Source organism: Atta cephalotes (assembly GCF_000143395.1).
Source record: "Atta cephalotes unplaced genomic scaffold scaffold00044, whole genome shotgun sequence".
In the NCBI taxonomy this organism is placed as follows: Eukaryota; Metazoa; Arthropoda; class Insecta; order Hymenoptera; family Formicidae; genus Atta; species Atta cephalotes.
The window spans coordinates 779,293-791,324 of record NW_012130108.1 but is presented as its reverse complement, the minus strand read 5'-3'; positions in this window follow the sequence as shown (position 1 = coordinate 791,324).

The following is a 12,032-nucleotide window of genomic DNA, read 5'->3' as shown; positions in this document are numbered from 1 at the left end:
ATATATATATATATATATATATATATATATATATATATATATATCACTTATTCTTAGTAAAGCGCAGTCGAGAAGAATGGAGAGAGAAACAATCATAATAAGTACGAATATATATATAATATATATATATATATATAGTCACGTATCATGATGAAGTCTACTTTTGTCTTATGATGTTCATTTTTGAAGGTTTAAAAAAAACTTACATGTTGCGAATTATGATAATTGCTTTTTAAAGACAGTGTCGTTGTAGAGTACCAAAGTCCAGCTCTCTCGAGGAAGATGAGGCTCACATAAATGCTTGGTCTCTCAATTGAGTACACATCGAAGAAAGTCACGGAAAAAATTGCATACATGTTTGTATATGCAATTACTGATTAGGATAAGATCGAGGCAATGTGTCGAATAATAAATTATGCGATGTATTCAAATTAAATGTATTGACAACTTATATACGGACGATGTAAGACTTCGTTCGACGTGTACCACGTGCATCACATGTTTGAAACGCGATGTAAGTATTTCGATCATTATTAACAGAAAGATATTCTATATTAAAAGGAAACTGCAAGATTCTAATGGGAGGTCAAAGACTATCCAAATTACGCTCTCCGCTCGCGTTCGCCATCCGACGCGAAGAGAAAAAAAAGAAGAGACGTGAAACGAGATGCTGAATGCATTTTCGTGCACTTCTCGTATATATATATGTATAATTAAGTATATGTATATACGCGCGCGTACTGACAGTCATATATATTCATACATACACACGTACACACAATTAATATCATGCATATGTAATATCGCTATGAAAGACAACCAATTTCATGTTAGTCACTAACTACACGTGATATAATAGGTAAACGTTTTCCTGTTATCGCGTTGATATTTCTCGATGTATAATCAGTGTCTTTGTCGCAACAAGATTATGTCCATAATCGCTGGGAAAGATCCGTCACGCTAGAACAGTTCGGTTGCTAGGAAGGAAGAGAGAAAAAGAAACGAGAGTGAGACGGACGCGAAGTCGAAGAGACGATGAGCTGTGACAGCATCCGAAACTTGGCAACTCTTTCTATTCCATCCTCCTCCTCCTTCCGTCGAGCAGAAGCGAGAATGAATCCTCGGTATTATAATTTATCGTCAGTTTCGCTTCTATCGTAATGGATGCAGAGTGTAAAATTCGAGTTTATATTCTGGCAGAAATATCTTGTGACTTGCGTTACAAATAAGTTCTTTTAACGAGGCAAGGTAATGTGAAGATATGATACAGACGACAAGAAATTGGTTAAAACGTGAAGTGAATATTTCAATATTTACATGACTCGCCATTTATTAAAAATAAAATATAATTATGGATACTGTTATGCTTGTTTCTTGTCGTCTAAATTTTGGTCTTGCAGTTCGTTCTGCTTGAAAAGACTCGAGATCGGAGAGTCGAACGATGAAGGCTACAGATAGACATCGTCTCCCCGACCCTATCTCTCTTCCGGAAAGTCCTCGAATGTTCAACGAGGGCTGGCTGGGTGAGACTCGGCGTGTGTATGTGCGTGCGTGTGTAATCAGAAATAGCAAGATGCGAAAGCCATCATGATGCATCAGAGGGTAGTATTGACTTGGATCTTGCGCAATGGGCCTTTGAATGCAACAACCTTCTCTTTTCATTCTCTCTCGCGAGTCCTCTTTCTCCTTCAAGTACAATGTTCCTCCTTTCTCTTGAATTTATTCTTCAGGGATGTTTTCCCCAATTTAACTTATCCTAGCTGCCCATCCTCTATTCAACAAATCGAACATTAACATCTTGTGTTCTTTTCATTTTCTGAATATTATGAATTTTCCAAAATAAACGTTATGTTTTTTAATAATTCTGGCAGTAACTTTACTCGATTGGGAGAGACATCATCGACATTATTATCAACATTATCATCATCATCATCACCATCTTTGTCTTCATTTTCAACATCATCATCATCGTCATCATCACTATCATCATCATCATCATCATTATCATCATCATCATCATCATCATCATCATTATCATTAGCTTCTTGGTACAATTTCTTCAATCTTCTTTGCCAGGTCTCCTCCTCCTTTTGTTAATCGATCATTTTGAATTAAAAGTACGACTTACTTTTTTGAGAGCAAATAATGCATATGTTGGCGATCGCGAGGAGCAACGACGGCACGTCCCTTCATTCCAGTTTGATCACCTGAATTGACACAATTTGTCCTTCATATCTTGCTCTCGCCCTTTTTTTCATATGGAAAGCCATAGTTGCTATCCATTCAGCTACTTATTATCCACTCACGTGAAAACCATTATCCTTCAATCATCCAGTTCTCTATCTTTTCTTCTCTTTTCTCTCTTTTACCCTTTTTCTCCTCGTCCCAAATTACGTTGTTCTATTTGTATTTATCATCAATTCATCGTAATTGTAAATTATAATTATTATAAACGTTTACACGAAATAATAAATTCTGATAAAATGTCTGAGAAAAAACCATAATCCACGGTTGTGTCTTGCTTTGCGACGACGATTGTCATCGTGCATGAACAGACGTTTGCACACGCTCGATGATGTTTTACGATCCCGAGACAAAAGTCCGAGACAAAAGATTACATAACATGCGAATTGTTTCAATGGATTCCTGCAATGTCGCTTATCAACACTGATGTCTCATTGGATTGGAACGACTGCCTTCTTTCGATATCCACGATTCATTACATTTCGAAGCGAATTATTTTGTGTGTGTGAATTTTTTTTTTAATATTGTCATCTGTGAAATGCCAAATAATCAGTAAATGCTTGAAACGTGTAATGTTTTGATAATATCGTATAAAAGATGATTGCTCATCAAGTTTTGTATGTACAAATACTAAGCGTCACAAACGCACTAATTGTGTTTATTGCATACGTTTCTTAGAAGCGCTTATTTTAATCTTATCTAATATATCTGCAAGTTTATTTCGATTCCACAATATGATATTATATTTTATATAATTTTTATTCTGTCGCTCTTATTTTATTTCTCAGTCATGATTTACGTTGTGTTCCAGAATTCACTGCCAGCGCTGAAAATCTACAGTTTACATATATATTTTGGCACTGGCAGTGAATTTTGGAACACAATCTTAATAGACAGACGATTCTCGTTTCTTTCGCAGCAGCTCGGACAATGACAAAAATTGTAGTGCTGCATCGCTACTAAAAAAAGAAGAGAGAGAAAGAGAGAAGGAAATAAAGTATTAGGAGAGAAATTCGAGAATAAGGATAATGTTTTGACATAGTTGAAGTCTAGCAATATCAAGAAATCGAGAGCATCCAGGAGCAGAGACTTTTTCATGTACTTAAGACGCAAAGGAATATTTATTATGATTGCTGTTATGGATATTATTGTGCTAGATGTGTATCCCTCTTTCACACCCTTCGCCCTGCCCTACTCTGCCTTCCTTCCTCTGCCCTTCATTTTTCTTGTCGATGGTATATCTACACATGTACTTGTATACACGACTTACGCATTATGTATACATACATATATTATATAACATATGCATATACACCAGAGAGGAGGATACGATAAAAAAAAAAGAAATATGACGCGAGATACATATATATGTATATGTACGCGTGCCTTTTCCGATAAAAAAGGCCTACAATTAATCATGCTAAATTTTTTGCACAATTTATACGTGTAGCCGATACGAAGTACGAGATACGGTTTTTTGCTAACGAGAGTAGCGAATTACCACTTAATGCGCGAGTGATAAGACGCGAAGGTGGTCCGCGCGGTGGTGTGTAAGAGTAAATTCGAGAAAAGAAAAAGGAAACAAGGAGAACATATTCAAATCAAGCGCGCGAGTGTCATTCTTTAGCGACTTGTTCGCTTGCAGAATTGCAGCCACTTGTCGCAAGACTAGATAGAGAGACGTAGAGCCAGAATCTCAACCCGTGGGTCGCGTGACGCTCTTCGACAACCCGTACAGCACAGAGCATCATTCTAGCAACATTGCATTCAGTAAGCAAGAGATATTTTGGAACATTTTAGTAATTTGTAGCAACGTAACTGTAATGTTATTGAAATGTTCCAAAATGTTTCAACAACATTACTGCAATTTTACTGAAATGTCGCTGCAAGTTTCTGTTGTATGGATGGAAGTCGAACGGACGACCAAGAATTGAAATTAGGAAGAAAGCTCAAATCATTTCCGAGAAAAAGAGAGAGAAAAAGAAAAAGAGAGACCTCTCGATCAAGACGGAGTTGAGAGTCTCCGCATTAGGTAGAATACCATTTTTGTGCGGTAGACGAGCTCCCGCTCGTAAACATTCCCAGGGACACCGGGGCGGCAAAATCCGAAGGAAATGCTACTTCTGCAGTCTTCGATCACACGACTTTGCGTTAAACAAATCTGAATTGAAGATTTTTATTTGAATTAGTGAAACATTTATGATTTATACGAGAAGTTGAAAATTAGTAATTTTTATTTGCATGGATTTGCGAAAGTTTACACGGAAAGAACGGTAGATAGCAAAAATACTTTTTGCTGAAGATTCTAAAAAAGAATTTTATTGGATGCTGTCAAAATAATTATGCAAGACGCTCAAGAAGATTGTTAGAATGTGAAAACTTTTTGCAGCATTACTCATCTTGAACTTCCTACGTAATTATTTTATTGTTCAACAAAATTATTTTTAAATCTAATAACTTTAAATATATATCAACAAAATCGTTCTCTCTGTGTCTATGCCTTCATTTTATTTTATTCGACTTTTAATGTAGACAGCAAAATCTCATTTAGATATGAGGCGTCTTAAGTTCGTTTTTTTCAATGCAGACTGTTTTTAATCTCAATTTAATTTACTTTTTATTTTTTTCTAATTCTAAGAATTAGAAAAGGATAAAAAGTAAGTTAAACCGAGATTAAAATTAATTCACAGAAATTCTAAAATAATAGAATTCTAAATTGATAGAAATGGATATTAAAGATCTTTACGAGAAAAAGCAAATTTGATCGTTTCAATTTTATTTTATTTTGCTTATATTATGTCTTTATAAATTCATTCACAAATATATAGGTATCAAATTCTTTTTCTTGCATCGCATTGCCATGACGCTTTGGTTTATTGCATCATATCCACGTTTGATGCAAGCCACGTTTGGTTTTCGTCGACGGAACGCCGAGAAGGAAAATCCTTTCCTGTAACGACATTCAAATTAAGACTTTTAATTCTTTTTAAATAATTTGTCGATGAAATAATTCTTTTCTTTTCTCCACGACTTGCGGCCTTCGATTTTGTCGCCACGCGAACCTCGCTAGAACGAAGGTTTTCCTCGGTTTTGCTCTTCTACGATTGTAATCTGTTTTTAGCTGTCATCCTGAAAAATTCTCGCCCCTCACCTACTTCCCCGCCCCTCCCTCATTCGATATAGATCAATGCCGTTTCAATTGAATATAATACACGTTAAATGGATTAACAAAGAAACAAGACGATGCTGATACTTGGCGGGGTGGTGTTTGTAAATAAAAGCTGTAAAAGCGACGAAAACGGTGCAGTCATTTCACCCACATCAATCACTGCATCGAGAACGCGGATTTTGTAATGAAATCCTCTCTTACTTTTGCATCGTTGATGCACACTAAAGACTACAAAATTGTTCCAATAAAATAAGCATCTTGATCGATAAAATATCCGATGCTTATGTTACATTTTGTAGCAAAATATGTTATTTTCTTCAAAGATAGCACAAATCGATTTTCAAGTTACTACCATGAATGAGTTGAGTATTACTTTATCCAATTCAAATAGAGTGGTTTTTTAAGAATTATTTATGAAACGAATATAAAATTGACATTTGATCGACAAAAATGACATTTGATCGATATTTAGTGAAAAATATATTCTTTTTACCAATATATTCTTTTTACCAATAATGGATTAATTTTCTATCAAGTTGAAAAATAATTTTTCTCTTTTTTTGGGAAACTTAATGTCATTTTTTGAGAGCGATACATTATCAATTTGGAATGATTTTTATAAGCTTGTGTCTTCGTATTAAGTCATTTTTAGAGTGAATTTGCTATTAAAAATGGAATTATCTTTTTTAAATTATTCTAAATTCTTTAGAGCGGAATCTTACTCTAAAAAATGAAAATTGAGTCAGTTTTGAAAAAGAATGGTTCAATTTTCAACCTTTAAAAATGAGATTTTACTCTTTAGAGTGAGATTCACTCTAAAAGTTCTAGAGAGTACACACACACATCAGAATTATATTTTTGACTACTAGCTGTTGCTCCAATCCACAAATCATTTCGAAGATCACTGACTAAAATTTATCCAAAAATTATTCATCATTGATCTTGAAAACATCAAGGCTGGATTTAATGAATCGCTTTCTCACGATGATTCATTATTCTTTCTGTATAAAACATAATCTGACGTGCGATTGTGACATGCAACGTAACAATTCATGAGCAATTCAGTGGATTTTGCTGCGCTTGTGAGCACTTCAGGTACAATATCGTAGATCTTTGTACCCGCTAGACTTTGCTCAATTACGTGTAAGTATTATGAGACTGATTTCATGCGTACGACAAATTTTTAAATGCAGGCTAAGATAAAGAATTTTTGTTAACACGAAAATTTCTCTATTCTGTATCAAATCATATATCAATATATATAATACTTGAAAAATTTGTAATAATGAAAATTTTTATAAGAATTTTTAAGAATTTGAATATTTTTCAGAAATACTGAGAAAATATATAACAGAATATAATCTTTTTTTAGAATTTTTTTGTACATATGAATTTTCAAATATTCTAAGATTTTTAAATCTCTAATTCTATAATTTCTAAAAAAAATTCTTTAATTCTTCCAGATTTTATAAAATTTTATCAAAAATTATAATATAAAAAATTTTTTAAATCTTAGAATATTTCTAAATTATTATATATATAAAAAATTCTAAGAAAAGATGTAGACGTTCTTAATATTTCTGAAAAATGTTCCAAAATGTTGTATAAAAATTGTATAAAAATTCTCACCAAGAAAAATTTTCACCAAGGAGTTCACCACACGAAATATTCTATATCAATCTTATAGAAATCTATAAAGTGATATTTCATGTGTCGACAAAGCTTTTCAACTTTGTTGATTGACTGCAGTATAGAAAAATTCTGGAATTTTTAGAAATTCTCTATTTTGTAGCCAATCAATACGCTTAAAAAATTTCTTGTTTTACAAACAAAATATTAGCTTTAAGCTTATATCACATTACGCATTGGAGATTGAGAATTGTGAATTGAAGAAAGCTGAATTAGAATTCAGTCAATAAGATTGAAAAGGATTGAAATTAAAATTATCTAACTGGTTGAATTCTAATCTCTAATTTGCAATTCTCAATGCGTAATGTAACAGGAGCTGCAGGTTGTTTCTCGTCAACGAGCATCATACTTATCAGTTGGCAATCGTCTTCCCGACCTGGAAGCACCTGTAAAGCGCGCTCGCTATTTAAGTTGGTCCTTACGTTCCAGTCGTCACGTAGAAGTCGTCTCGTCAAAGTGGAACGTCGATGACAATCAACCGTGACAATAAGAAGTTATAAAAGTATTCCTTGTGCAAATTCGACAAAGCAATCATAAAGCAAAATACGCACAATGATAATGAAAATATAATTATTTTCGAAATTTGTACAGAGATTTGGACACAATTTTAATTGCACGTTCGACTGAACACATTTGAATTGTTGAAGGTTTTAAGTTATTTTTAATTGTTATTTTAATTTTTAAATATCACTTACCTCCCGATCTATGAAAATGGATAATTATCAGGATTACCATCAGGTAAGTTTATTATTTTTCTAACAAAAGAAAAGAAACTGAAGAAAACAAAAGAAACTGAGAAATAAATGCGTGTAATAGAAATTAATCAGGGTTTTATCATACGGTGTCACCTATTTTTATTTTCTCTTCTATTTTAATTGGTTTTCATAATATTTAATTAAAATCGTAATCAAAACATGATTTATACTTTTCATTTTGATATCAATATTGATTACAATATATCTATTTTGATTGAACGTATATGAAGATTTATCTCAGTCTCTTTACACTAATATATGAACAAATACCTAGTGAGAAATGAAATCGATGTCGAATCGACGTTGATTTGATAATTTTGATGTTGAATCGACATCAATTCGATGTCGGTTCCATTATCATTTTTCATTGAATATCAGTAAATATCTGTTATCGCGTTAATGAACGTCTTAAAGGTTATTGTTGCACGCGAAATTTCTATGAAAACGTGCTCCATATTAGAGAAAAATATTTGATATCTATGACTATTATATCATAATTATGGATAGGAATTCCATTTTTATAATTATTACTGCTATAATGCTAATAATAATAATAATAATTGTATTTCTATTATAATTGTATTTATGATAATAATTATATTTCTTATTATTGATAATTATTTTCTATTAAAACAAATAAAAAAATAAAGTAAAAACGGGCAATTAAGAGTTTTAATTAGTGCAATTATCATATACTTCGATTGTATCTATTACATAACATATATAAAACTGAACGGTTATATTCAAGCCATCCTCAACAATCTCCAATCATAGCAATAATTGATAACAATGCAATGAAAAGAAATCGAGTGCAGCAAGCAAGTCTCAGATTACCATATCTGAAGTGTATGTAATCGTCAGTTAGCTGATTAACTAAGTGCATTAAGACTTTTAATTGCTAGCTTTTTTACTCTATTTTTTTTTTATTATTATTTTCTATGCTAATTACAAGAAATATAAATATAATAATAATTATCCAAACAACACAAAGTCTAAAATTGACATAAGACATCTTTAAATTGTCTTTTAGACGTAAAATATGTTTTATGACTTGATTTTAAATACTTTTTATTGTTTAGGTATATTTCTTGTAATTAGCATAGAAAATAATTATAATTCAGATAACATGAAATATTTCAGCAGTTATAATCACGTTGCTGCAAATGTAAATATTGTTAGGAACTTACATATGTTACTTGGATCATAGTTATTTTCTTGCAATGTTTTTTTTGCATAAATATTTCGATATATAATTATATTTTTAAAATTTTTTAAATTGACTTGTAGCCCTTCTCAATGTATTCATTTAATTTTGTATTAATTAAGTCATATATCAATTATATTTTTTAATATTATAATTATATTTTAAGGTATAAAATTAAAAACATAATTATTTTATTATGCAATTATAGTCAGAAATATCAAATACTTTTTTTCTCAGTGTACTTAAACATGGATTATGGATTCTTCATCCACCTAGCCATTCTACAATTCTACAATTTTCGATCAAAAGCTCCTTAGCAGATAAAACCCGAAATAAAATTTTTCCTCAAGAAACGGGAGAAATCATTTTTCGCCACTCATTTTCGAAATATTTCGAGATGCACTCGCAGTCTTTTTCAGCGCTTTTCAGTGCTTTTGCTTCAGTATATTTGAATCTTCCGCGTCGCGCGCGATTTGTCCGAATTGTTCGTCATGATGGTGGGGGAGGGGGGGAGGGACGAAATCGTTCGAGCGCGTGATGGGGGATGACGCGCGGACAGCTAAAGGTCACCTTCAGTCAGCCGAACGTGGCGCGGTGGTGACGGATGTTTGTCAGAGGAGAGTCAGCAACAGAGACATCGTCGTCGCGATTGTCAGTCGTGTTTTTCTGGTGAGTCGAATCGCTCGTCGTCGACGCATTGATTGCTGATTTTCATATGCGCAGCGCACACCGACGTCCGTTGTCGTTGCGTCGTCGTCGCGACGCCTGACACCTGCATGCGACTGTCAATTGATCGGTCAAAGTGCGCGGCTCGTCGACTCGCTTGAAAAAAATCGCGTCGCATTCGGGTGATATCATCACCAAACTGACAAGTTCACGGATTTTTCTAACGGCAATCATTTGCCGTTTAATCCTCTTTTAGGTGAGCCGAGGTTACTTTTAGGTTAAGCTCCCATTGACTAGGCAAGCGCAATCACTCACGAGAAAACGACAGCCAACGATTCACGTGACGCTTGTAAATATAGCATGGACATTCAGTTTCGAAGCTGAACTGTTCGATGAACAATTATTGCGTAAGAGATATGAAATCATAAAATTATCAGACGAATCGTTATTGTCTTCGAATGATCGATTCTCGCATTCGACAATTCTAATAAAACTCTAATAAGGCTCATTTCTATCACAATATAAATTAATTTTGATCTTGGAGATTTGTTTTTTTATTACTAGACTCCACATTCGCTGTATATCAAACATATATCTTTAAATTAATAGTTTTATGTACCAAAAAAATTATATATTTATATATTTGGAACATATTCTATGTTCCAAAAAAATGTAATTGACATTGAAAACAACTATGATCTATTTTACTTCAATTTTTCGTCTGCAATCTGGGTTCTTCTTTGCATAAGTAAAATTTTACCCTCAAATTTAGTAATGTAAAAAATATTTGATGATGTGACAGAAATATTGAAGAGAAACCTTGAATTTTTTCGCATATTTAAAATAATAAAAAACTTGGGCTGGACAGATATAATAAAAATATGAATTGCAAACGGATGATTGCAAACGGATGATTAAATACGAAGAGTGCAAACTTATTGAGCTGTAAAAAAACAATTTAATTTTCAATTTAATTTATTCTATTTTTTTCTCATTTTTAGAATTGGAAGAAAAAAAAAGTGAGTTAAACCGAGATTAAAATTAATTTGCATTGGTAGGAGTACATAAGAGAAGTATATGAGAGAGTTGAAGAAGAAATTTACTTCACAGTCCTCGTACGCAAACATATATCTCGCAATGACACAATTGCATCTTCCACACATCATTATTTATCACTATTGCGCGTCGCAGGAGGAAACTCGCGAGATCAGAGCAATGTCCTCGAGATTCGCTTTAATTCGAATTCTGAGAGAAAAAATTGTTCATTTGATTGAATTAATTGTTCCTTTTTTTTACTAAATTTAGTCTTTATTTCTTTCGTCGGAAAATGTATATATTTAAATCAAATATAATTATATCAAATATAATTAAATCAAATATAATAGAATTATAAAGGTATAATTATAATTATAATTATATATTTTATTACATATTTAAGTACATACATTCAAGTCAAATATAATACATTTAATTTAAATATTGTCTATTTAAATACATATTAAATACGTATTGTCTATTAAATACATTCTTTATTACAATAAAGATAAATTTAATCAAATGAACAAGTTTTTTTATCTCGCCATTACTGAATTTCACTGTTGCGGTGGCGATCTTAGTCTTTTTTTTAATACAGAAAATATGAGAATTTTGTTCTCTCAAGCATATAAATTAAAATGTCTCATCACGCGACAAGCCAGACGGAAAAAGCTCTCCGACTGGCGAGCAGTGATAACTTCGTAGCTCGCGAATTGTTGATGCTGCTCCTTCTCTCGATTTGAAAGCCAGCCAGATTTCGTTCGCACACGTGTCATTTAATTTTAAAACGTTGTACTCGCATGTCGTAACGCGTCAGTTCCGACAGCTTCTATCCGGATTTTTCCGCGGTGCGCATCACACTGAGGTTCTTTCAGCATTCAATGGTGGAACTCTTAGCATACGAGCTTACCAATCTTTTTACATTCTTTGTTAATTAAAATACTATACTATAATACTATACTATACTATAATACTATACGTGTATATTCTTATCCTTTATGTATTACTTTATTATTATAAGAATTTAAATAACATAATCAATTTGTAGAAGCGTTTTTTTTTCGTTATATATATTTATATCTTTTATATATATCTTTTTATATATACATATATGGCCTTGACTGTTAAAGTATAAAGTATAAAGCGCCCCTACAAATTGGAATAACGTTCTGTATGTAATGAAAAAAATTTATATATATATATATATATATATATATATATATATATATATAAACTAATATTTNANAATAATTATTATATATTATATTNT